Source organism: Jaculus jaculus, chromosome 8 (assembly GCF_020740685.1).
Source record: "Jaculus jaculus isolate mJacJac1 chromosome 8, mJacJac1.mat.Y.cur, whole genome shotgun sequence".
In the NCBI taxonomy this organism is placed as follows: Eukaryota; Metazoa; Chordata; class Mammalia; order Rodentia; family Dipodidae; genus Jaculus; species Jaculus jaculus.
This window is the reverse complement of record NC_059109.1, coordinates 45,630,247-45,657,499: the sequence shown is the minus strand read 5'-3', so window position 1 is coordinate 45,657,499 and position 27,253 is coordinate 45,630,247. Positions and strand designations below refer to the sequence as shown.

Sequence of the window (27,253 nt, the reverse complement as noted above, 5' to 3'; positions counted from 1 at the left end):
TCTCTTTCTCTGTCTGCTTTTCTTTCTCTCCTTCTCTCTCTCAAGTAAATATTAAACAACAACAACAACAAAAACACAAAAAACTCTTGGGTCTCTTTTTTCCTGTAGACAAACAGTCCCTGATGGTACTGGCCATCTCAAATCAGTGAAGGAGGGCCTTAGGGTCCCAGGTTGGATGGCAGCAGAGGAGCCGTCAGTAGTAGCTAAGGGTACACTCCCACCATCCCATCTGCAAACATGCTTTCCAGCTCTATGCACAGTTCAGACTAGCACCCCAAGCGCAGCTTGTCTCTCCAGCCCCAGTGTGTTCCTCCCGTCTCAGTGTGGATAGCCTCCAGATCTGCCTCCTGGTCAGCATCTCTGTCGCCACTCACCACCCTGTCTCCATACACCTTGCCAGGCTGCTGTCATAACTTCCTCATAGCTTATCTTGCTTCCACGCTTGCCATTCCTCCCACAACACGATTCCTTCTCCACAGGATCATGTGATCTTTGTAGTGTATCTCATGTATCCCTTCCTCCTTTCCACGCTGCTGAGTGTTTTCTACCTCAATAAAACAAAAGCCCAGACTCTTTGCGGTGACCATTAGGGCCTGTGATCTGAGTCTTATCTCTGTTGCAGGTCTACTTTCGTATTACTTTGTTATGAATTCTTCCCTTGGTAAATCGTGTTCCATGGTAATTTCTTGTGGCGCCTTCAAAACACCAACCCCATTCCTTACTGTCAGACACTTGAGACTGGTGTTCTGTTTGCTGAGAATCTCTTTCCCAAATCTTTCCCCAGCTTCTCTTTCATACACAACTTGTAGCTCTTCAGCATGTCACTCTACTTCTTCATAGACTTACCATTTTTTAAAAATTATTTATTTATTTATTTGAGAGCAACAGACACAGAGAGAAAGACAGATAGAGGGAGAGAGAGAGAATGGGCGCGCCAGGGCTTCCAGCCTCTGCAAACGAACTCCAGACGCGTGCGCCCCCTTGTGCATCTGGCTAACGTGGGACCTGGGGAACCGAGCCTCGAACCGGGGTCCTTAGGCTTCACAGGCAAGCACTTAACCACTAAGCCATCTCTCCAGCCCAGACTTACCATTTTTGCTCTCCTGCTCAATTTTCTCCACCAGAACCTAAACACAAGAGAGCAAGGACTCTAAAAACAATCCATTCCTGTGTTTCCAGAATTTTGGATCCTTCTCTGAACAAAGTGCATGTTGGCAGACCATAGAGTAAAGGTCAGAATTCTGTAAGCAACTTAACACCCAAATATATAACTTTATTAAGAAGCAAGTGATACTATTTTTTAAAATTTTTATTTATTTATTATCACACAAAGAGAAAGAGGAAAAGAGAGAGCGAGAGGGAGAGGAAACAGACACAGAGAGAATGGGTGTGCCAGAGCCTCTAGCCACTGCAAACAAACTCCAGACGCATGCACCCTCTTGTGCATCTGGCTTACATGGATACTGGGGAATTGAACCTGGGTCCTTTGGCTTTGCAGGCAAGTGCCTTAACCACTAAGCCATCTCTCCAGCCCAAGTGATACTACTTTTAATTAAACTAAAAACTCATTATTACAGCTCAGATCATGCCCAGTTGTTTGGGAAACAGTTTTAGGTATGATATCACTTTCAAAGAAACATTATTGTGTCCTTCAAAATAATAATAATAAAAAGGAACTAACTGCAGATTGAAATAAAATCCCAAAGCACCATCACACTTTTTAAACCTCTCCTTTCTTCATTTCATTCTTTCTTAGTATCTCTAAGGGTGGAGGATTACAACCTGTTTGTTGCTGCTTTTCTTCTTCCCGTATATGATGCAAAAATATTTATTGAAGTTTAAAATATAAAAAACCATACAACATACTTAGGTAGTATATTCCACTTGTATAAAACACACACACACACACACACACACACACACACACACACACACACAAATGTTTTATTTACTTGAGAGAGAGAGAGAGAGAATAAGAGAGATGCAGAGAAAGAGAGAGAGAGAATGGGCACTCCAGGCCCTCCAGCCACTGCAAACAAACTCCAGATACATGCACCACCTTGTGCATCTGGCATTATGTGGGTACTAGGGAATCAAATCTGGATCTTTAGATTTTGTAGGCAAATGCCTTAACCACTGAACCATTTCTCTAGCTCTAAACACGTTTATGTTTATATAACTTTTCCCACAATTATCAGTGAGTTCTGTGAATAAATATGTACACATAAAAGTCTGTTAGAACTTCAATGTGCAATTAAAGTAACAGCTGTTGTGTGACATGTTAGATCTCAATGCTGACTTGAGCCAAGGGATAGACCTGCTGGGTTCAAGTTCTAGCTTTGCTGTTTGCTGAGTGTGATCTTGACAAGTCACTTAAGCTTTGTCAACCTTGTTTCTTTACCTACAAAACAGATACTATTAGAGGTGACTGTAAGACATTCTGTTGTAAGGATTAAATGAGATAATATATATAAAAAGGTTAACACAGTTCTGGGTTTCTGGTAACTCCTTAGAAAGACTTTATTTTCAGGCTGGAGAGATGGCTTAGCGGCTAAGCGCTTGCCTGTGAAGCCTAAGGACCCCGGTTCGAGGCTCGGTTCCCCAGGTCCCACGTTAGCCAGATGCACAAGGGGGCGCACGCATCTGGAGTTCGTTAGCAGAGGCTGGAAGCCCTGGCGCGCCCATTCTCTCTCTCTCCCTCTATCTGTCTTTCTCTCTGTGTCTGTCGCTCTCAAATAAATAAATAAATTTAAAAAATATATGTTTAGAAAGACTTTATTTTCACACAGGTTTCTTGTTCCTATGACCAGGACTTATGTCAAAGTATACCAGGATTACTCAAAGACTGCAAAGATAGCTTCCCTACACTGTTTGTCTCCACCACCATCTGCAGAGCTAACTCCAGATTCACTCTGTCGTTATTCTTCCAAATCTTTCTCTGAAAAAGTAGCCGCACTGACAGACTTTCCAGGGGTGGCTCCTGCTCTGATTGGAGTCTGACGTGTGGTTTAGCTTACTCAGCTCTAGCTGGCTGGGACATCTGATGCAGCTCATTCCTCGGGGAACAACAGAAATAGCTAGTGTGTGCTTCATCGTGACTGGGATGGCTTAAGGACCAGCTTGGAGAGCTCAGAGGAGGTCATGTAACTGAGCTTAATCCTCCTTTACCTGGCCTCTCCTCACTGCTAGCTTAGGCTTCGTCATAGCCTGGGGATCTTGGGACAGTTGCATTCCTTGTATGACAGCTGACTTCCTTCCAGAGAGAAGGCAGAAGCTGCCAGGATCATGGAAACCTGGGCTCAGAAGTCCTGAAACATTTCTCCCACCACATTTTGTTCGTCTAAACCATCTCAAGGCCAGCCCAGAATCAAGGAGAGGCAAAGAGAGTCTGTCTCTTGGTGTACTACATGTGTATAAGGAGGGGGAAGGGATGAATTGTGGGCAGCCGTGTTTGGCAATGATCTCACAGGAGGAGGAAGTGCTCATACCTTCCTGCAAAGGGGTGAGCAGGGGAATATATAGCATGCATTCCCCTCAAGACCACACCTTGTCCTCAGTCTTCTTACTGAACCAGGGAGGGTGGCAGTGGTGGGAGGACTGGGTCTTCACCCTCATGACTCACAGAGCTCTGAGGAGCCCAGCATGTGGTCGACTTTGAAGAGGAAGCTCTGTGGACTTAAATATGAATATATTGAGCCTTTTGCACTCAGTTTTCTGAATCACTGCCCTGAACAATTGAAAAGCAAAATTTCCTGCTTCATAGAAAAGGTTCTCCTCTTCAGCCAACTTGTTGGTTACTTTTTATTTTATTTACTTATTTATTTACTTACTTATTTATTTATTTGTTTGTTTGTTTTTGAGGTAGGGTCTCACTCTAGCCCAGGCTGACCTGGAACTCACTCTGTAGTCCCAGGCTGGCCTTGAACTCACAATAATACTTCTACCCCTGCACCCTGAGAGCTGGAATCAAAGGTGCGCATACATGCCCAGCTTTGTTTCTTTTTAAAAAAATATTTTATTTGTGTATGTGTATGTGTGACAGACAGGGAGAGAGGGAGAGAGAGAGAGGCAAAGACTATAGAGTGTGCTGGGGAGGGGGCCCCTTGCCACTGCAAACAAACTTCAGATGCATGCACCATTTTATGCTTCTAGTTTTATATGGGTACTGGGGAATTTAATCCAGGCCATGAGTCTTTGTTAAGCAAGTGTCTTTACCCACTGAGCAATCCAACTCCCATTGGTTGTTTTCTTCATCCAGATTATTTCAGCATGAAAGCTTCTTGTCCAAGCTCAGGAACTGAGTTGACGCAATTAGTTATTGAGTAAATCTCTACATCTGGTTTTGATTACTTAGGAGTACTTGGGTTAATCTTTTGATGAGGCTCAGAGAGCAGCTGTTGCACTAGGTATTGCCCCTCTCTGTCCATGCTCACAGCCAGACTCTCGCAGGTATATTTATTGAGGGCTGCTTACAGTTTACTTATTTGAGTGGGGTTTTTGAGTCTGTGTGTGTGCGTGTGCGTGCGTGCGTGCGTGTGTGTGTGTGTGTGTGTGTGTGTGTGTGTGTGTCTTTACATGCCATGACAGCCTTGTTTGAGACAGGGTCTCTTTGTTGTGTCGCTGCATATGCCAGGCCAGCTGGCCTGTGAGCTTCCCGGGATGCTCTTGTCATTGTCTCCCATCTCACCACAGGAGCACTGGGGTTACACGTGTGCACTGCTGAGCCTGGCTTTACATAGTTCTGAGGATCAAAACTGAGGGTCTCATGTTTGTGTAGGAAGGACTTTAGCCACTGAACCATCTCCCCAGCTCTCAGTATCTGAGTGGCTTGGGGGAAGGTGAGATACGTATTTCCACATTGGAATGTAGAGTTTATTGAAGATCAGTGTCTGTCCTAGTCCTGTGGCTTAACCCAATGCCTGGCATACGGTAGCTGCTCCATGAGAGGGTCACTGGCTCAGTGAAGAGAGTGGTATGTTCAGAGGCTGACTTGCCCAGAATCCAAGGTAAACATCCCCAAATCTCCTACCTTAGTTTTGAGGTTAGTTTTTGGACTGACTTGTAAGACTCAACTATCTCACTACTATTTCTGCGTATCTAGTCCAGGTAAGGTTTATGGATGGCTCCTCTCCAACAATCACCGGAGCCAGTGATCTGGTAAATATGTATTTATTGAGGACCTCCTGTGTGCCACCCCTATGGCAACTGCCACTTTCTTGTGTGCTGGTATGGAGAACATGGTCCTGGCTATTAACTTGTCAGAGTTTTTGGCCTGGTTGAATATTTTGGTTTGGCTTTCTTGGCCTTCTGGAATTTGATTCCTGCCCTTCCTCAGCAACATACTCAGCCTCCCCATCCCCCCGCCTGCCGTCTCTCTCCTCTCACTGGTACCAGGCTATTCTTCCTGTTCCCCCCGCCCACTTGACACATTCATTCTTCCTTTGAGGCTAGGGTACCTCCTACCTCCCGCTCAACCCACAGAAAACATAAGTTGTTCCAATTTTATGTATAAAAATACGTAGACTTCTTATGGAGGAGTGTTAGTCTGGATTTTCTAATCTGAGAGGAAGTCACATCTTACAGAGGCTAAGCAGCTTTCCTATGGTGAGCTCAGGATGTGGATCTAGGGTGCTGGGGCTCTGAATCTAGTGCTGTTGTAATATTGATATGAGATTAAGTGAGATGAAGTGCATATGCAAATATAGATGCTGATACAAGATGGATGATGTATACTTAGAGATGGAGTGGGAAGAAAAGATGAGGAAAGGAAACTCTGAGCACATAGGGCACGGAAGGATTTTCAGACCCTTAGGAGAGGGAGGGTTTTCTCAGAAGCCCAAGAACTTGCATCTTGCTTTTGCAGAGGTTCATTTTAATTGTCCCTCTTATTATAGCAGAGAGTCTGGCCCATGAGCTTTAACATTTCCATTGCTGTAGGCACATTGGGGTCACAGATACATGTGTCACTTTGCATCTGGCTTTAGGATAGTGCCAGGGAATTAAACTTAGATCTTTAATCACATTACATGTATAACATGTATACAATGCTTGGCCTTTAATGTGTGTGCATGTGTGTGTGTGTGTGTGTGTGCTGGCACATAAAGCACATTAAAAACTATTAGTTTCTTTATAGAAAAAACAAGCTCATTCCCTAATAATAAGATAAGCAAATAAAAACATCCTTTTGGATCACTGTCCTTTAAAACTCAATATGATGCATAGCAAAGTCAAGGGGTTTCCATGGCATTCTTTCACACTGAACACCTGCATTCCTCTCCCTGGTGTGAAGCGCACAATGAAACACTCAAAACATCCACAGCCCGCGCTCCTCTGTCCACGGTTCTGAAACCTGGGTTTCTCTGTCCAGGGTGCTGAACTCTGCTTTGCTCGTAAGGATTGTGATATGAATGTCAGGATAAGAGGCAGTAACAAAGAAGACAGGTGTCAGGGATGCAGAGAGAAAGTGAGCAGAAGCTATTTTTCACACAAATTTCCAGAGGGGAAATATGAGTCTTTGCTATGCTCTACAAATGCACACATCCTTTGTCATTCAAAGTCATAAATCAAACATCTACAAATTCATTTTCAGATAAATCCCTTCTTCTCCAGTCTGGCTACTGGTGTTATCAGTGGATCATGGATTAAAACATATTTAATGACATGGTGTCTTTCAATGTCCAATCTTGCTATTCATTTACAAGAAATGAAATAATTTAGATAATGAAGTTGCAATTGCAGTTCACTTACTCTAGGGATGTTCATTGAATCTTCTGTCATCCAAGAATTGTACTTGGCAAAAGATGTAGAGTACCAAACAAGAAGAATAAGGTCACTGTTGTCATGGAAATAACATCTTTGTGGGAGAAGATTGAAGATAAACAAACACTTTGAGACATTGACAAGTATTATGAAGAAAATAATCAGTAATTATCAAGAAAGAAAATTATCTTTTTCTTGTGAACTATATAGGTACATAATGTTATATGCAGTTAATAATAACAACTGTTGCTATATGCAAGGCACTGTTGTCTAGCTATAGTAATTCACCTAGTAACAAGCTTATGAAGTGGCTTACAGCCATTGTCCCATTTTATAGGTGAGACACAGGGAGGTTGCTCAAGGAGATGTTGTGATTCAATGGTAGACTTAACTATGAGCCCAGATTGTGTGATTTCTGACTCATCCCAGAACCTGAGATGACCCCCCCCAGGAGTGAGTGGTGATGAAGAGAGAGGCAGGGAAGAAAGGATGAGGAAAACAAATTCTCTGCCCACACAGCCAGAGAAGGATGACAGTAGCTTTACTAGAATGTGTGTGTGTGTGTGTGTGTGTGTGTGTGTGTGTGTGTGTGTGTTCTGACTTACAGGCCGGTGTCATGGAGACCATATAGAGCTCTGGGGTTCTGAGGACAGCCTTGGGCTGTTTGTCCTCTCCTTCTGTCTTGGTTGAGATGGGTCTCCCTTGTTTGATTTCTGCTGTGAACTTCCAGAGTCTCTGGGTTCTGCCTCCCATTGCCATAAGCACATTGGAATCAAAGATACATGCGTCACTTTGCATCTGGCTGTAGGTAGGTTCTAGGGAATTGAACTTGAGCCTTTAACCACTGAGCAATCTCCCAAGCTACACTTTCATTTTAAGACAGCATTGTGGTTACTTTCTCTTTGCTGTGATAATGCACCTAACCCAAAGCAGTTGATGGGAGGAAATTTTTGTGGTTTTTGATTTTTGGGTTTTTTTGTTTGTTTTTTAATTTTTGGCTTGTAGTCTCAAGGGGAAGCTTCATGGTGGTAGGAAAAGGCATGGCAGAAGCAGAGGCTGGACATCACCTCTGCCACAGCAGATGAAAACAGAAGCAAGGGAGTGAGTCCAGCTCTGGCTGGGGGGATCTTGCTATTATACCCCCTAGACCTTCCTCCAGCAACACACCTCCTCCAGCAAGGCTCTACCTCCCAAAGTGCCATCATCTTAGGACCAGGCATTCAGAACACTTGAGTTTATAGGGGACATTTGATTCAAACCACCATAAATAGGGTCTTCCTGTATAACCTATGATCCTCCTGCCTCTGCCTCCCCAGTGCTGGGATTATACGTGTGCAGCCTGTTTATGTATCAATGCCAGGGCTTTCTGCTTGGCAGGCAACACTTGAGCAACAAAAGTACACCCCCCAGCTCCACTTTACTAGAACTCTGCATTTTGCTTTTGTAGAGGTAATAATTCTAGCATTTAATATTTATTTATCTGAAAGCAGAGAGAGATAGAGAGAAGAGAGACAAAGAGAGAGAGAATGGCCATGACAGACCTCTAGCTGCTGCAAACAAACTCCAGATGCATGTGCTACTCTGCATTTGGCTTTATGTGGGTACTGGGGAATCAAACTTGGGTAGGTAAGCATTGCATGCAGGCACCTTAACAGCTGAGCCATCTCTCCTTCTGGCCTTTGTGAACCACCTTCCCTCTTGCTGCAGTAGAGGTTTTATAGCTATGGCCTGGTTGCTGACGAGACTCTGCACTGCTATCTTATGGATAGGGCTGCCTCCCGTCACTCATGAAAAGTCAGTTTTAATTGGGGATTCATATGTTACTACCTTCGAGCTCTGAAGGGAAGTTGAGCGATGGGAAAGAGACCCTCATTTTTGTTTATGGAACATTTTTTATTGAAAGCTTTTTATGCTTCTCCTGTGAAGGAAAGCTGGTGATATCTGAGCTGGATCCTCTTCATCTGTTGACAAGCACACTTCCTGTGTGGTTCCTTTCTGTTGCTCAGCTTGACCATGGAGCTCATTTTATTAGGCGTAATTTGGCATGAGATTTTAGTATTTTATTCACAATATTAAACAAAAGAATTAACACCTGGGGCTGGAGAGATGGCTCAGCGGTTAAAGCACTTGCCTGCAAAGCCTAACGACCCAGATTTGATACTCCAGTACCCACATAAAGCCAGATGTACTAAGTGGCACATGCATCTGGAGTTTGATTTTAACAGCTACAGGTCCTGATGTGCTCCCCACTCCTTCCTTACAAATAAATAAATAAATGAAAAATATAAAAACGAGCTGGGCATGGTGGCGCATGCCTTTAATCTCAGCACTTGGGAGGCAGAGGTAGGTGAATTGCCATGAGTTCGAGGCCACCCTGAGACTACATAGTATGTTCCAGGTCAGCCTGGACTAGAGTGAGACCCTACCTCAAAAAAAAAAAAAAAAAAGAAAAAAAAGAAAAGAAAAGAAAAGAAAAGAAAATTTAAAACACCTGCTTAGAATACTGTGATTGACTTTAGATGTGCCACATAGTTTTGCCAGGGGACTTTCTTCTCCCTTCTCTTTTTACAAAAGGCTTTACCCCAAGATTCTTTTCAATGGGAAAACTAGAACATTTACCATGTGAAAGTACTTACCAAAATTTTACTGATTTATTCACACCTTTGGTACTGTCCTCATGATATACAGTGAAGCATGACTGGTTGTGTTTGTAGTTATGTTTCTGAGAGTTCCTTTTGTGGCAGTTCCTCTCTTTGGACACCAAAAAGAGTCATTGACTTCAAATATGGCAGAGATTGAAGGGTTGTTTCCCTGGTAATGGTTTCCGTGTTGATTTCGTATTTTCTTTGCTGCTTCATTTTGTGCAAGCAACCCTTCAATTATTCACTTGTTCCCACTGAGTCTTGGCTTTCTGTTCTACTATGTGGTAGACGGAGTCCTCAGGAACACACACTTTCGTTATTCAGCTCCAGCCACAGTCACCAAATTTTCTCTTCAAAATTGACCGGGGAATTGTAATTTTGGGATCACCTTAACCACATAATTTCCCCCTTCTGCTTTAATAATTTTACACTATCTCCCATTTCCACCTGCCTGGAATTATTTCCTGTCTTCCTACTGTGGGCAGAACAGTGTGAATCACAGTGACCTTTGACGTGCTATTTCACTCTGTTTCCATAATAAGCCCACCACAGATGTATCATTGTACTTTGCAAACCAAGGCACAAACGGGTTGTGTTACGTGAGCTGCCCAAACCCCTCAGCCTGTAAATGGAGTCGTGTAGTCGGAGCCACTCCCTTCTATCACACACCCTCACATCGCTGCATCTTCCCTGTAGAAGTGGTGCGAAACATCCTACCCCCCAAGCTTCCTAAAGTGAGTCCTTACTTATGCATGTTCTCTTCACTCCTGCTCATTAGTCTGTTGTTGGGAGAATCTCCCGAGAGAGCTTCTTATCTGTGCTTTCAGTGATGGCTGGAACTCTGCAACTGTAGGCTCCTTCTCTCCTCCCTTTTTCTAACCATCTCAATGTTCTGTGGCCAGTGTGGTCTCCCACTCCTGTGCCTGCTACATGATAACCCCCATGCTTCTTACAGTAGATTCCAAACCAATTGTAGTGTGTGTGTGTGTGTGTGTGTGTTAGAAATGCAGGCTCCCTGTCCATTTCCCTTGATTGTCATCTCTTGTTCCCACCGTCATAATTTTCTATGCTTGTTGTTTCTCCTGCTATAATTTCAGGTCTGAGCAAAGAAATGGGAGAGGTTCCTTTCTCTGACCATCTGTGCTCCCTGGGAGGCTAATACAGCAATATTTATAACAATTAGGGAGAGTCTTCTCTTTGTTCTTTCCCACCATAGCTACAGTATCCATTTGTTTCTTATGGTCAAGTTGTTGGCGTGTAGGAACATGATTTCAGGACTAGAAAATGCTTCAGCTGTAAAGCAAGTGATTCTAATGTTGTACCAGCACAGTAGTACTACCTTATATTTACTGGGTACTTACCATGTGCTAGGTACTATTCAGAGTGGATTATGTATGGCATATGGCAATTTTATGAACACAACAACCCTATGTGTTCTGTTATGTTCCCATTTTACAGATAGGGAAGCTGAAGCAGGGAATAGTTAAGAAATGGTTATCAGCTTAAATGTGGTACCCAGATCCTCTAACTCTGTTTTCTTATTATGCTGCCCTGCCCAGTGCATTGGGTTCTGGAAAGATCTGTATAGCTGAAGTTAAGAAAGCTTGGTTAGGCCTTACTCTGGCCATTTAAGGAGGCGGGATGCTTGGTTTCTTGGAGGTAAGCTGAGTTGACATGATTGATCTTGAATGAGGGTGTAGAATGTTAAAGAGCTCTATGGGCCAGGGAGCACAGAACGTCATGAGTGTTGTCTCTCTGCATTACTCTCCTTGAGGCAACCTTGGTCTAGATTTGATTGCAAACATGATGTGGCAGCAAGAACCCAGAGTTACAACGCCAGCAGGTATTCTACCAAGGCCATAGGTTTTCATCATCATGCCTGTACTCCAGACCTCTGAAAACATCCAGTTAAAGCCTATTGAAAGATCAAAACATGGGCTGGAGAGATAACTTAGCGGTTAAGCGCTTGCCTGTGAAGCCTAAGGACCCTGGTTCGAGGCTCAACTCCCCAGGACCCACATTAGCCAGATGCATAAGGGGACGCACACATCTGGAGTTCATCTGCAGTGGCTGGAGGCCCTGGCGTGCCCATTTTCTCTCTCTCTCTCTCTCTCTCTCTCTCTCTACCTGCCTCTTTCTCTGTCTGCCACTCTCAAATAAATAAATAAAAATAATAAACAAAAAAATTTGAAAAAAAGAAAGATCAAAACATGTGAGGTGTTTCTGAGAATTAGGCACTATGTGATGTTGGACCTTTACTTTCCTGAATCCACATTCAAGTAGACTAAGGTCAAAGTTTTGCTGTCATGGAATTATACCCGCTTTCTGAAGCAGGGCCCAGAAGGGATGCAGGTGAACATGGAGACCATGGTGCCTGCAGTCTTGCAAGGATTGGGGACCATAGAGGGAATGGAGACTGGCCTTGTTCAATCGTCTCTGTTAAACTCCTGAGCTGGTCAATCCAGGGATCATATCACATTGCCAGTAGCATCCTGGGAAATAACAAGGTGACATGGAAAAAGGACAGAGAACTCTAGGTCTTGTTGAAGTGACGACTCTCCCCAAGACGGCCAGAGGTGAGTCTGAGCTTTCATGCTGGCCGCACTCAGGGTGACTACCATTGTGGTGGGGTGCTGGCATCTCAGAGGGAAGAGAGTGAAATACAGCTACTTACAAGGCTTTGAGGGATCTTGATTAGAATCAGAAAAGCAATATGATACAACATTTAAGCTTAATGGACACAGCAAGGTGAGAACTTTGAAGGTATTGGACTGTTTTTTAAATTTAATTAATTTATTTATTTGAGAGAGAGAGAGAAATAGGCAGGGGGAGAGAGAGAGATTGAGAGAGAGAATGAATATGGGTGTGCCAGGTCCTCCAGCCACCGCAAACAAACTCCAGATGCATGAGCCCCCTTGTGTATCTAGCTTACGTGGGCCCTGAGGAATCGAATCTGGGTCCTTTGGCTTTGTTGGCAAGTGTCTTAACCACTAAGCCATCTCTTCAGCCCTTGGTGTTTTTTTATGTTGAAAATTTGAGCAATTTAAAACAGGCCTTTGCAAGCTCCTGAAATCAAAAATAAAGTTTCAGTTACATGGTACATGTTACATTAAGATGAGGATACATTAAAAAAAAAAAAAACACTGATAGACATTCTTGTCACAGTATAAACACTTTAGAGTATACTTAAACCAAGATGTCCATGCAGCACTGGGCAGTATATAATCTTATGTGACCACTAACGTATGTACACAACATATGTGGCTAACACGTGACTGTATTTAAAACTTTACATTTCTTGTCAGCAGTTTCCTGAATGAACAAAGTCATGTTGGTCAGACATTGGAATTTTGACAGTTCTGTCCAGAAAGTCAGCTGAATGTTTATATTGGCAGATAGCTCTCTGTGTGTGTGTAGTGTTCAGGGTCTCTTTCTGGCTGATTCTTATCTGTGAAATGGACATATACTCCTTCCTACATTCAAGATAATTTTGAGCGTTGGGTCATAAGATACATACTAAGTATCTTGAACAGAGGAAGAAGTTGGCTCTTTCCTCTTTTGCTTCATGTGTTTTCACAAACCAGAGCTTGTGGCATGTGACATTTGATTGTATTGCTGTAAGACTCTTAGGGTTTGTGTGTGGATTCCTGAATCCACTGGAGGTAGCTTATGCAGGAATGGGAAGTGTTATAAATGCCAGTACTGACCTTGCTTATTGAATCATCAAGAGGACAGAAGACAGAATTCAAATCTAGCTTTTTAGAGTATCTTTCAAGACCATTTTGAAATCTCTGGCTGCCATATAGGTGCCCCACCTCCACCTCATGGTGTAGCTGACTCCTTTAGAATCTGCTGTGACCATCATGACCTACGGCAGAAAGACAGGGTGGTGACCCCTGCGTCTCTCTATGTGGGATTAGCACCGAATCCAATCTTGTGCATGAATCTGTGTGACAGACACAGTTTGTGCACAAGACCTCTGCTGCCAGGGCACCTGAACAATCGTGACTTGACTTTGTGTCTCTGTGCAGTAGAGGGGAGTTGCACTGAGTATTGAGCAAGCGCATTCATGCAATTCACTGCCAGATGCGACTAAACATTTACTGTCCAGGCACGGTGGCTGCATGGGTGAGGAGCAGCAGGTTCTGGCTTTTGCCCTTTCCCCTTACCATTTTACTCCCCATTAGACTCCTAACCTCAGAGTGAGCAGAGGCAGGAAGAGGAGAAATAAATTGCTGTATTTATCTCTTTATAGATCAAAAGAGAAAAGGTGAAAGATGATGGCTGCTGGTATCATGTACACAGAACCAGGGTTGAGAAATTACACTTGAGTGTATTCTCAGTTATCCTCTTTCTACCTTTGAGGAAAAGTGCAGATACAGCTCACGTCTCTCCCCTCCCAACTGCACCATGTCTGTACTGCGTACACTTTCTCTGTTCACCCCCCATCATGCCAGGCCCCATAGCTACAGGAGAGACAGGTACAATTATAGAGGACTCGGGACTTTCTTACCACCTCTCGAGAATTTCTGAGATTCTACTTTCACAATGTAGAGGGAAATCATGATGTTAGAAGCTCGAGATTCTGTCTTAGACAAGGCCATTTTCTGACACTGATTTTGGGAAATGACTTCACCTATGATTTCACCTTACTTGTGTATCAATGAGAAGATGTGGCACGTGATCCCTGTGGCTTCCTTCCTGCTCTTTGGTTCTCTTATCTTTGTGGATGCAGTGGTGGGGGAAGGGAGTCAACTCCAGAAAGATTATCAAGAGGGGGTGACTTGTTTGAAGTGAGACAATTGGATTACACCCTCTGCTCCATGACTTTCATATCCCAACACAGAGTTCTTGCCTGTTTTGTTTCTATATGCTCCTGAAACTTTCTGTGACCATTGTATTGTACTTGTTATCCTACTGGTTGGTTGATGGTTGTCTTTCCCACAGTCTTTAAAGACAAGACCCCTGTCTTACAGTTTTAGCTTTCAAGGGACAGCCAGGTCTCTCCATGTTTTGCGAAGAGAAACTACCAAAGCCTTTTGGGGGCCCTGATTTGGTTTCTCTTCACTTATGTTACATCCAAAGAGCCGCTCCCCTCTTACTCTATTACCAAAATGACAGCACATTTGACTTCCAGCGGCAATGGGACCATATTAGACAATATTTGAGATGCCGGAGAAGTCCAACGTCCAGGCAGCTCCCACGTTATTATAAAGTTGAACTATAGCCTTCGTTAGGCAGCAGAAATGAGCCACCCCAGAAGTGGAGGTTGTCCAGGTTCACAGTGAAGTAGAAGAAGGTGGAGAGGAGCTGTGAAACGCTCACCATTCACGCCCAGTGTTCTCTCCTTGCTCAGCCTATACTCTGATTTCATCCCATGAAGACGTTTATGATTTAGAACCTTACCTGATCTGCATAATCCATTAAAATGTCACTTTTTTAATTATAGAAGCTGTTCCTCTGAAACACACACCTGCTGTTGGTGGCATTTATCGCCAGGACTTGGCATGATTTGTGTTTGGTATGAAAGTAGTCACCCCTGCCTTCCTGGGCTGCCCTTAATAATGTCACTCTGATAGTCCTCGGCAACTGGAGGCGAGTGGGGATGACTCCCCACCAGGCTGTTCTGTATTCTCCTCCTCACACCTTTCAAGACTCATTTCTCTGCTTTAATAATTGCTCTGCTGGTGCCATTTTTATGCAGGAGATAATTCTACATGCAGCCTCAAATGAGAGTGGAATTAGAGGGGTTCCACTGAGTGCTTGCAGGAAGCACCTGGCTATCACAATGGGCCAAGAAAATGCCACAGGAGCCTTGATTTGGTGGCCTATGAAGGTGGCATGTAGGAGGATAGGTTTTGTTTCTAGGCACCTAAGATTGTTTATCTTTGAAGTGTTAAGATTTTTGAGGATGCTAAGATTCAACTGAGGCTTCTGATAATCTCAAACAGAAGATGGAGGCTCCTAGATTGAGGGCAACATCCCTTAAAACAGAGGTCCGGAGATGGTGGCCACGCAGTGGATGCAGTGAGAGGAGAGGTAGGCTGAGAGGCTGGCAAGAGTTACCTAAATGTGGAGGTGTGAGCTGTGAGCTCACGGGGAGAAAGAAACAAGATGTGGCCACTGCAGGGACTGGCTCCCCATTGGCTATTCCTCTTCAAGTATGAACAGCCCAGGCCCTGTCTGACTCAGTAGGTTTGGGACGCTATGAGTAGACATGAAGCCAGTTTTGAAACAACCCCATGAGGCAAACACCAGTCTCAAGTGATAGTGTTTAGGTTCTGGTGGGAGAAAGATGACCTGCACAGTAAAAATGGTAAGTCTATGAAGAAGTGGGGTGACATGCTGGAGAGCTACAAGTTGAGTATGAAAGAGTAGCTGGGGAAAGATTTGGGAAAGAGATTCTCAGCAGACAGAACACCAGTCTCAAGTGTCTGATGGTAGGAATGGGGTTGGTGTGTTGAAGGTGCCACAAGAAGTTACCATGGATCATGATTTACCAAAAAGAAGAGTCATAACAAGTAATAATAAAGTCAAACTGCAACAGAGATAGGACTCAGATCACAGACCCTGATGGTCACCACAAGAAACCCGGGCTTTTGTTTTACTGAGATAGAAGACGCTCAGCACTTCGGGAAGGAAGAAGTGGTTCACGATGATACGTTACAAAGATCACACGACATTGTGGAGAAGGAATCGTGTTGGGGGAGCAATGGCAAGTGTGGAAGCAAGGTGGAGAGCGAGTGGGGCATCACGGTGCTGTGGAAGAAGTACAGGCTCAGGAGTCGTGCAGACAAAAAGCCGCCGCGGTTATCCTCTTTGCCACTGGGCCTTCCTAGGCCCTTGAACCTGGAACACTAATGTTCAGTGTCTGTGGCGTCTAGTGTAACAGGGATGTTGGATTTGAGCGAGGGTAGGCCAATCAGGTGTGCTTCTGTGACACACCCACCACTTCTCGAGCAGGCAAAGGGCATGGCTGTGTGGCTTCTTTAAATTTGTTTTTGAGACAGTTTCCATATGCAGCCCAGGCTGGCTTTGAACTCATGGACCCCCTACCTCAGCCTCCCAGATGCTCCTGAGTGGCTTCTTGCCGCAGTCTTGTGTGTGATTCTGAAGCTTTATCTCCGGAGGGCATTTCTTCAGCCTCCTAACAAATTCCTTAAGCTAATCATTATCCCTGCTTATCCTGCTTGCTCTGGCTGCCTGATACATGGGGATAGCAACGTCTTACTTGAGGTGTTATTGGAGGATTAAGTACTCATTGCTCAGCAAAATTAATTTATATTCCAAAAAGCACTAATTTTCCTACTGGAAGGCACTGACCACCGGAGCCTCACCTGTTAATCAGAGAACCGGCAGTGTGATGCTGTCGAATGCCTGGGTGCAGGTCCATCGACCACTGAGATTCGTGACTGCTCAGGTGAAGCTGAGCTATCCAGTCATCCATACTGCAAAGTGCCAAACCTTGGCATCCAGGATGGATGGTTTTGAAGTCTGGGACCCAAATACACACTGGCATTGAGGCATGCTGTAGAGTACATGAACAGCATCTCCTTTCATAGATGACAGATGTCCAGGACCCAGCTGTTCTGGCTAAGTGCACAAGCTCAAATGCCAAGGTTCACCCTCTCAATCCTCAGTAAGCTCATGTCTCTCAGCTTAAGCTTCCCCGTTTGTAAAATGGGATCTTAGGAGTCTCTACCTCGTAGCCTCCCTGTGAGGGTTGAATGAGGTATGGTATGAGAAAGGCTCAGCTTTTTCTGCCTCACTATAATTAGGTGACAGTAATTACTTATATAACTTATCTAGAGTTCCTAATTTTATTTATTTATTTATTTATTTATTTATTTATTTATTTATGAGAGAGAGAGGGAATGGGTGCACTAGGGCCTCCAGCCACTGAAAAAGAACTCCAGATGCATGCACTCCCTTGTGCATCTAGCTTACGTGGGTCCTGGAGAATTGAACCAGGATCCTTTGCGTTTGCAGGCAAATACCTTAATGGCTAAGCCACCTCTCCAGTCCCAACCTTTTTTTTTTTTTTTTGAGGTAGGGTCACGCTATAACCCAGGCTGACCTGAAATCGCTGTGTAGTTTCAGGGTGGCCTCAGACCCTTTGCAACCCTCTTACCTCTGGCTCCTGAGTACCAGGATTAAAGGTATGCACCACCATACCTGGATAAGCATTCCTTTTTGAGGGATAAACTTGCCTTGGGTCTTTTTCACAGCTACCTTTCTATTTCTCATGTATAATCTTGATATTATACCACTGTAGACATGTGATATTCTAATATTAGTACTATATATGCTGAAATGAAATTCCACTAGCTAGATCATTTGTTTTGGATTATATTATAGGTAAAAAAAAAAAAAAAACACCTTTCATTAAAAGATAATCAGGGGCTGGAGAGATGTCTTAGAATTTAAGGCATTTGCCTGCAAACCCAAAGGACCCAAGTTTGACTCTCCAAGACCCACGTAAGTCAGATGCACAAGGGGGCACATGCATCTGGAGTTTGTTTGCAGTGGCTGGAAGCCCTTGTGTGCCCATTATCTCTCTCTCTCTCTCTCTCTCTCTCTCTCTCTCTCTACCTACCTATTTCTGTATATCTCTATTTTAAATAAATAAATAAATAAATACATTTAAAAAAAAAGATAATCAGATTTGCAGGGTTTTCTTTCTTTGTTTTTGTTTTTCAAGGTAGGGTCTCAATCTAGCTCAGGCTGACCTGGAATTCACAATGTAGTCTCAGGGTGGCCTTGAACTCATGGCAGTCTCCTACCTCTGGCTCCCAAGTGCTGGGATTAAAGGTGTGCACCACCATGCTTGGCTTAGATTTGCAGTTTTTGAAAGTGTAGACATCTGGTATCCAACTTTGTCCATGATTAAATGTTTGACATATTAGTGGACATAGCAACTGTGTTGCTGGGAGTTCAAATTTTTTTAAGCATCAAATAAAGAAAATTATTCATTTATTTATTTGTAAGCAGAAACAGAGAGAGAGAGAGAGAAAGAATGGGAACATCAGGGCTTCTAGCCACTGCAAATGAACTCCAGATGCATGTGCCACTTTGTGCATTTGGCTTAACATGGGCACTGGGGAATCGAGCTCTAGTCATTTGGCTTTGTAGGCAAGCACCTTAACTGTTGAGCCATCTCTCTAGCCCTAAACACAAACTTTAAAGGTGAGACTGGGCATGGTTAGGGTAATATGGTCATAGACACCCACCTTTTTAAGTTGACTGATATGTTCTTAAAATTTTTTTGAGGAAAGCCCAACAGATGGCCTTTTCTTATGTGAGAGAGTGAGAGTGAGAGTGAGAGTGAGAGTGAGAGTGAGAGTGAGAGTGAGAGAGTGTGTGTGTGAGAGAGAGAGAATTGGCGCACCAGAGCCTCAGCCACTGCAATCAAACTCCAGACACTTGCGCCACCTAGTGCACATGTGCAACCTTGTGCTTATGTCACCTTTGTGCATCTGGTTTACACAGGATCTGGTGAGAGATCAAACATGGGTCCTTGGGCTTTGCAGGCAAGCACCTTAATTGTTAAGCCATCTCTGCAACCCCTTAATTTTTTTGTTTGATGCTGTCACTGTGGGAATAATGACTAATCGAAGCACATTTGGCAAACAGTTCTGTGTATGTGATAGAGTTCTAAACCTGTGTGTGTGCCATAACCCCTAGTTCTCAAGTCTGCTATGTGCGAAGGGAAGTTCACAGGTGAGAACATTGAGGTCCAGCGAGGGAAGGTGACTTGCCCAAAGTCTACGTGTAGAGCCAAGGGTTCTGACCCGTGTTCTGATGTTCTGCTAGTTTTCCAGGCTCAGCTTCTTACCCATGGAGATCAAAGAGGAGAAAGAGAGCTACGAGAAAATTGTGCATGGTTGAGAAATCTGAGCCTGCAAACTTTCGTCAGTGCCGCATTGGCTCCAGTCCCCTCCCCGTGGGGCTCCCTTTGTTCCATGACCTCACGACACACAGAGAACATAGGCAGTGCGTTCGTGCTGCTGCCACATGGTGGTCCAAAGCGTCGGCTGGGGGCTTCCTTTTAGCCTGTACATGTTGAATAAAATCATGCCAGACATTGTCAAGAGAAAGCACAATTTTTATGCTACTGTTGTTTACAACTATACCGAACTATTCAAAACTACACTACAGAATGGGGTAGAGAGAAAGTAAACCAAACACATTTCAACTAACTGGGAGTTCTGTGGTAGAGAATGGAGTCATGCTGTGGAGGAGGGCGCATTTCCCCTGCTGAGCTGAGGGTGGGATGCTGCGCAGTCATGTGTGAGCGTCAGGTCGCTGGTGTCTCTGCAGGGAGTTGGCAGCAGTCAGACCAGCTCCGCTGGGATTTTAGTGGGAGCCTGCAATGCGTGGAGCCCCAGAGGAAAACCTCCAGCTGGGCTCGGCGAGGTAACCCCGACATCGAGTCACTGCTGTGGCTTAGATATGGTTTGAGTGCATCCCCAGGGGTTGTAGACTTTTCCTGTGTGTGGCGGTATTGAGAGATGGTGTGGACCTTTAAAAGGTGGGGACCTAGAAAATCAACAGGAAGCAGAACAAGAGAGGGTAATGGGGGTGAATATGATCAATGTCTGTTATCTACATGTATGAAAATATAATGAAGCCCATTATTTTGTGTAATTAATATATGCTAATAAAAAACCAGTTATGACGGACTGGAGGGATGGCTTAGCGGTTAAGGCATTTGCCTACAAAGCCAAAGGACCCAGGTTTGATTCCTCAGGACCCACGTTAGCCAGATGCACAAGGGGGTGTATGCGTCTGTAGTTTCATTTACAGTGGCTGGAGGCCCGGGCGCACCCATTCTCTCTCTCCCTCTTTCTCTCTCAAATGAATGAATGAATGAATAAATAAGTAAATAAAATATTTTTAAAACCAGTTATGGTAGCACACCCTGATAGGAAATCGCTGAAGAGGTATAGGCAGGAGGCTCAGGCACTCAAGACCAGCCTGACCTATGCATTATTAAAAAAAAAAAAATGCTGAGTGTGGTGGCGCATGCCTTTAATCCCAGAAATTGGGAGGATGAGGCCAAAGGATCACCATAAATTTGAGGCTAGACTGGAGCCACAGAGTGAGTTCAAGGTCAGCCTGGACTAGAGTGAGACTCTCCAGAGAAGGGGAGGATGTTAGTTTGGACTACCTCTCTGGTTTCCTCTTTGGTGATGTGATCTCTTGCTCTCTCTTGCATTTCTACCTTGAGAACGACCCTAGATCAATGAAACTCTGTTCTTTTGTTTTTTTTTTTTAATATAGATTTGCAAGTAGAGAGAGAGGGAGAGAGAGAATATGTATGGGCATGTCAAGGCCTGATACCACCGCAAACGAGCTCTAGATGCATGTGCCCCTTTGTGCATCTGGCTTTATGTGGTCACTAGGAAATCAAATTCAGGCTTTCAGGCTTTGCACGCAGGATCCTTTAACCACTGAGCAATCTCTCCATCCTCTTTTGTGTTCTCAAACCTCAAGTACTGCAAGCTAACTAAACCTGTTTTCTTTATAAAGTTAGCCTGCCTGAGAAATGTTATCATAAACAATCCAGAGAAAAAGCATCATCCATCTCTGTTTCTTTCCTGGTTCGGCCCTGTTCTGTCCCTTCTGTTCTATCTCCCTGCAACTTCTTCCCTTTGCATTCTTCCTTGGCCCTCTCTCATGCCTACCTGAAGTCTCTTGCTGTGTCCCTGGTACAAAAAAGGCAGCCACCACTCCCTGAAGTCTGGTGTGACTCCGTGGGAGTTAAGAAGTGAGCCATTGCTCCTGTGGCCAGTGTTTCCTCTGGGCCAGCCAACAGGGGATGGTAGTGACCAAATTTGATGACTGCAGGATATAGGCATTTACTAAAGAAGGCACTATGTGCTGAACAGCCTCTGCGGCCACCACTGGACTCCACTAAATAAAATGATGACCATTTATTGACATTTTACCTTCTTCTACATGGCCCTTAACTGTCTGAAACTTAGCATCATAGCTATACTGGCTATTCCCAGATTATTTTACTTGTACTCCAATCCATGGTCTCAGGAGAGGCCCTGGCCAAGGAATTATATGACAAAGGAACATGAGATTGAATCCTCTCACCTTCTCTGCATCAGTTACAAGGTAGCTCACTTGCCAAGTGAATCTCATTGCTTTGTGAACCACATAATCCCTCTTCACTGGTCCAGAAATCTCTTTTGAGATATCTGTTGCACTTAGAAAATGAGGCTGGAGAGATATCTCAGCAGTCAAGGTGCTTGCCTGCAAAGCCAAAGGACCCTGGTTCGATTCCCCAGTACCTACAAAGCCAGATGCACAAAGTGGTCTATGTATCTGGAGCTTGTTTGTAGTAGCTAGAGGCCCTGGCACACCCGTTATCTCTGTCTGTATCTCTCCTCTGTCTCTCTCTCTCTCCAAATAAATGAATATTTTTTTAAATGGGAAAAAAATCGGGCTGGAGAGATAGCTTAGTGTTCAAGGTACTTGCCTGTGAAACCTAAGGACCCAGGTTCGATTATCCAGTACCCACATAAGCCAGATGCACAAGGTGGCACATGCATCTGAAATTTGTTTGCAGTAGCTGAAGGCCCCATTCCTTCTCTCTTTCCCTCTCTCTCAAATAAATAAATTATTATTTTTTTAATGGAAAAGCACCAAATTATTATTTTTTTAATGGAAAAGCACCAGAAGCTCTCTTCAGAGAGAAAGAATTGTATGTGGCCTTGGCACAAACTAAAGGAAGAATGAAGAACAAGACAAGCAATAGTTTATGTAAAGTCAATGAAATATCTGAAATCATGAACTTTTTTTATCTGGAGAATCTGCTCACCAGAATTTGTGGTGGGACCCTGGCGAATGCTTGGTAAACCACATTCTGCTTGCAAGCTTGTTACTGTACTGGCCTAGGCGGAAGCTGAGCCAGGTTTCCTCTTAATTTCTCTCTGTCCTCTCTCCTCCTCCTCCTTCTCGTTCTTCCTTTGTGGTATGGGGATGATTCAATCTAGGGCCACTGAGTATTATTCCTAGCCCCCTTTAACTTTTTATTGACCATTTTCATACATGTACATAGTGTAGTTTGATCATAATCCTCTTTCATTACCTTCTTGTATCCCCTTGTCATTGAACCCCTTCTTTCATCCAGCTCTTCTGTTTTTTAGTTTTATTTATTTATTAGAGAGAGAGAGAGAGAGAGAGAGAGAGAGAGAGAGAGAGAGAGAATGGGTGCACAAGGGCCTCTAGCCACTGCAAACAAACTCCAGACACATGTGCCACCAGGTGCATCTGGCTTACGTGGGTTCTGGGGAGTCGAACCTGGGTCCTTAGGCTCACAGGCAACTGCCTTAATGGCTAAGCTATCTCTCCAACACCCCATTTTCTATTTGGATGTCTTTTCCCTACTTCATCATTCACAATGATGTGCTTATAGCACAGTATTGTATGAGTCCTCTGCAGGTGATGGTCATAAAGGCCACAGCTTTTTTGTATCTGGAAGACAACATTCCAAAGCACCCTTCCCTTTCTCTGACTGGTGTGTTCAGCAGTGTTCCCTCAGCCTTGGAGGGAATAACAGAGATGTCTCATTTGTTGCTGAGTCCTCAACAGCCACTTATTTCTTAGCACTTTGATGAAAGTTAAACTGTCCCAGTGATCATTTCTATCTGCAAAAAAAAAAAAAAAAAGGCTTCTCTGACTGAAGGTAAGAGCAGCACTAATATATGCATATATGCACATAAACATAAAATTTAGATGGCAGTTTTGTGGGCACAACATAACCATTTAGCCAAACAATAGTATCCCATCTAAGGCCTATGACCTTTCTAGCCATAGAGTTTCGACTAGGTTTTCAATCCCAGCCATGAATTTCCTCCCACGAGGCAGGCCTCATATCCAATCAGAAAAGCAGTTGGTTACCCCCATAACAGTCATGCCACCATCACACCAGTGGACACATCTTGCCTGGCTGGCCAGTCATGTAGTTTGCAGAGTCCAGTGCTAGATAAGACTGTTGATGACTTTTCTCCCCCATCATGTATAGCACTTTCCAGCATTATGACAGATAGCCAGCAAGGAGGAAGCTTCCAGCTCAAGTCCAGCTTAATTTCTCAGTGTCCTGCAACCATAGCCTGTGGTGTCTTCAGCAATAGTGTCTTATCAGTTAGTTCAGGTGGACAACACACAGCACTGACAATAGCCTATATTGTTTTGGGGGCCTCAAGGGTCTCCCTGATTAACAACTCAGTGAGAGATATCCTATCTCTGTCCTAGTCCTCTTTCTACTGTTTGTTTAATATTTTTATTTATTTATTTTAGAGAGAGAATATGGGTGTGCCAGGGCCTCCTGCCAATGCCACTAAACTCCAGACACATGTGCCACCTTGTGCATCTTGCCCATCTGGGGACTGGGAAACTGGACCTGTGCCATTAGGCTTTGTAAGCAAGTGCCTTTAACTGCTGAGCCATCTCTCCAGTCCCTCTTTTTACTTTTTATTTTGAGACTAGGTCTTGTTAAATTGCCCAGGCTGGTCTTCAAATCACTGTAGCCCAGGCCAGCCTTGAATTGTAATTATGCCTCAGCATCAATGTTCTCATTTTTTTGAGCCAAATTTGGAGAGCTTCAATAAAAATCCAGGCCCAACAAAAGCCCTTTATCTTTTCAAAGAGTTTATTCCTCCTGACTTCATATCATTTTGCTTTCATACAAGAAGGTATAGAGCAGACTCAATGGCTTTCCCTGAGCACCTCCTGGTGTCTTTATTTAATCACACTTTTATGAACTCTTCATAGGCCAACCAGCCAGTTTTGCAGCCTTTGAATCATGCTCCAGAGACTGACACCGGATTTTTGTTCCTTGCACTCAATTTTTTAAAGGTTTTGCCTTCTGAGATTTTTAGTAACTTGCAAAAAGCAGACAGATATCATATTTGCAGGATTTTGTAGCCTAGGCTACAAGGGGGCCATGCATGAAGTGCATGGTAATAATGTGCATTTATTTCTTGTTTGTTTATGAAGCTGTCATGAAGGTAGATTTAAATAGCTAGTATCTTGTTTTATTTGATTTATTTCCATGATACTTACTTAGTTCATAAAAACAATATTTTATGGGAAAGGTTTGTATATTAACTTGGTCGATCTGGGAACATAAATTTGTTAATGAGCCACCAGTTCCCCTCACCTCCCTTCCCCCAGCAGTGTGCCTGTGGAAATCAACCCAGTTCAGTTCATTGAGTCAGGGGTCATATTTGCTTGGCAGGAACAGAACCTACCTGAGGTAATTGAAGCATCAAGTTTTATATTTTTAACACTTTATTTACTTATTTATTTATTTGATGGAGAGAGAGATACACACATACAGAGAGAGACAGAAGAGAGAGAGAGAGAGTGAGTGAGAAAGAGAGAGAGAATATGAGTGTGCCAAGGCCTCCTAGTCAGTGCAAACAAACTCCAGGCACATGTACCACCTTATGTATGTAGCTTACATGGGTACTTGGGAATCGAACCTGTGTCCTTAGGCCTTGCAGGCAAGCACCTTAACCCCCTGAGCCATCTCTCCAGCCCAAGGCTTACATTTTGAATAGTGTACAGGACTATCTATCTCAAGGTGCCCAGAGGTTTGGAGTATAGGTAGGTCCTCTCCAACGTGGAAGCAGGACAAGTAATCTCCCTTCTTCTTGTATCTGTTTCATCCCTACCTCCCAGCATTCCGTTTTGTCATCATGTGTGCCCAACATGACTTCCTGTTTTCTGTCACCTCCCAAGTTAAATACACAATATCAAATGATAAGTGTCTCCAGGTCCTACTTTCAAATTCCCGAGGAAAGGTCCAGCTAACCTAATGTAGACCAGTTACCCATTTCTGATCGAAGCACCAGGAAGCCACAGTCAGATGACCAGCAGCCAGCCCCCTTGCCTAACCACACGAGCTGGTGCTCAGGGGCCAGGGAGGAAATGTCAGTAGAGGATGAATCAATGTCTTTGATTCATCGGGTGTAGGAACATTATTTGCATCTCAACTGAAGCCTCAAGGTGAAACTGTTTCTTAGCCCATTTCTGTCAGTTTGCTGATCTCTTCCTTTTTCATTTGGTCCCTCAATCATTAACCACCACCACCCCTTTGCTTCTTCTGACTTTATTTAACTCCTCTATTTCTCAATTGGTGCTTAAAAAATAAAAAAGGAACCACATGCAGTTGTTATACTGGTTGAGAACAGTCACAGAGGATGTAAAACCAGTCTGTAGTTAATGGTGTTCAACCTCCCTGAGTCATGAGATATTCTTGACTTCAGTTTTGTCCTCTTAAAATGAATAGAGCTAGGGGCAGGAGAAGTGGCTTAGTGGTTAATGCACTTGCCTGCTAAGCCTTGGGACCAAAGTTCAATTCCCCAGTACCCACATAAGCCAGATGCACAAGGTGGAGCATGCACCTAGAGTTGATTTGCAGTGTCTAGAGGTCCGGGTGCTCCCATTCTCTTACTAGCTGTCTCTTTCTTTCTTTCTCTCAAATAAAATAAATAAATAATAAAAATACTTTTTAAAAAATGAATGGAGGGCTTGAGCAATGGCTTAGCAGTCAATGTGCTTGCTTGTAAAGCCAAAGGACCCAGGTTCAATTCCCCAAGACCTACGTAAGTCAGATGCACAAGGTAGGGCATGCATCCCTAGAGTTTGTTTGCAGCTGGCTTGCCCATTCTCTTTCTCTCTTTCATTCACTCTCTCTGTCTGACCCTTTTTTATCAAATAAATAAATAAAAATAAAATATCTTTAAAAATGAATAAAGCTGGACTAGATGCTGCAAAAAAGTACAACAATCCCTTTGTGTGTGGATAGTAAATATGTGTCCACTTAGTCTGCTATTCTACATATATAGTACCCATGGCAGACATTGCTAATCTATCCCAGACATTTCAGCCAGTGCCAGTTGGAAGTGGTCCTAGAGATATAATCAGTTATCCCTGAGTTAGATATCAAAACTCACATTTCTTTTCTTTTCCCTCCCTCCCTCCCTCCCTCCCTCCCTTCCTTCCTTCCTTACTTCCATCCTTCTCCAAGGTAGGGTTTCACTGTAGCCCAGGTTGACTTGGATTTCACTATGTAGTCTCAAGCTGGCCTCAAACTCATAGCAATCCTCCTACTGCCTCCCAGTTTCTGGGTTTAATGCATGCACCACCGCACCCAGCTTTAGACCCACATTTCTAACAACCTTACAGGAATAGGATATGTGAAGCCTTGTGAAGGAAAATAAGTGTTCTTTGTCTGTTCATTCCAGTTTAGTCCCAAACATACTTCCTAAAAGTAGTAATTATTTTGAAAACCCATGTTTACTTCTTAACCCCCATCAAAGCCAGCCTTTGATTTCTTCTGTGGCTAACACATACTCTTTTTTAACTGCAAAGTGGGAACAGCAGCATTTGTCTGAGTTCCCCGGAAGACCAGCTCAGTTCACAACAGCATACTGGCGGGCAAAAGGAGCTATTTTACTTTTTGAAAATATGTTTTCTGTAGCTATATTTAGATGGAAGAAAGATCCTTGTAGTATCAGCTCAAATTATATCCAATGTGCCTAATTGCTATTACGCTCAAGAATGATACTGAGTGAGGTCGCATCTTCAACTCACATATCCCTCTGTATTTACAAATGGTGCAGCTTCAAAACATCTGCTGTGACTATGCCACACTCACTGAGCCAGCTGGTGCAGCTGCAGTGACTGGTGGCAGAACTGTTTCCTCGATGACAATGCAAAGGAACAACTCTTCCTTAATGCCGTTCCTGCTAGATGCCATTGTCCCCATCTCCTTCTGCGTCTTGTTTCCCCAGGAGAGAGGGGTTCCCACGCCAAAGACACGCACTTCT

General features: G+C 43.8%; 1 protein-coding gene across 1 annotated transcript in view; it reads left to right on the top strand.

Annotated features, from left to right (window-relative positions):
- The window catches only part of Kiaa1549l (KIAA1549 like), a 338,970-nt gene that overhangs the window by 142,755 nt on the left and 168,962 nt on the right, over positions 1 to 27,253 (top strand). The window lies entirely within an intron of this gene.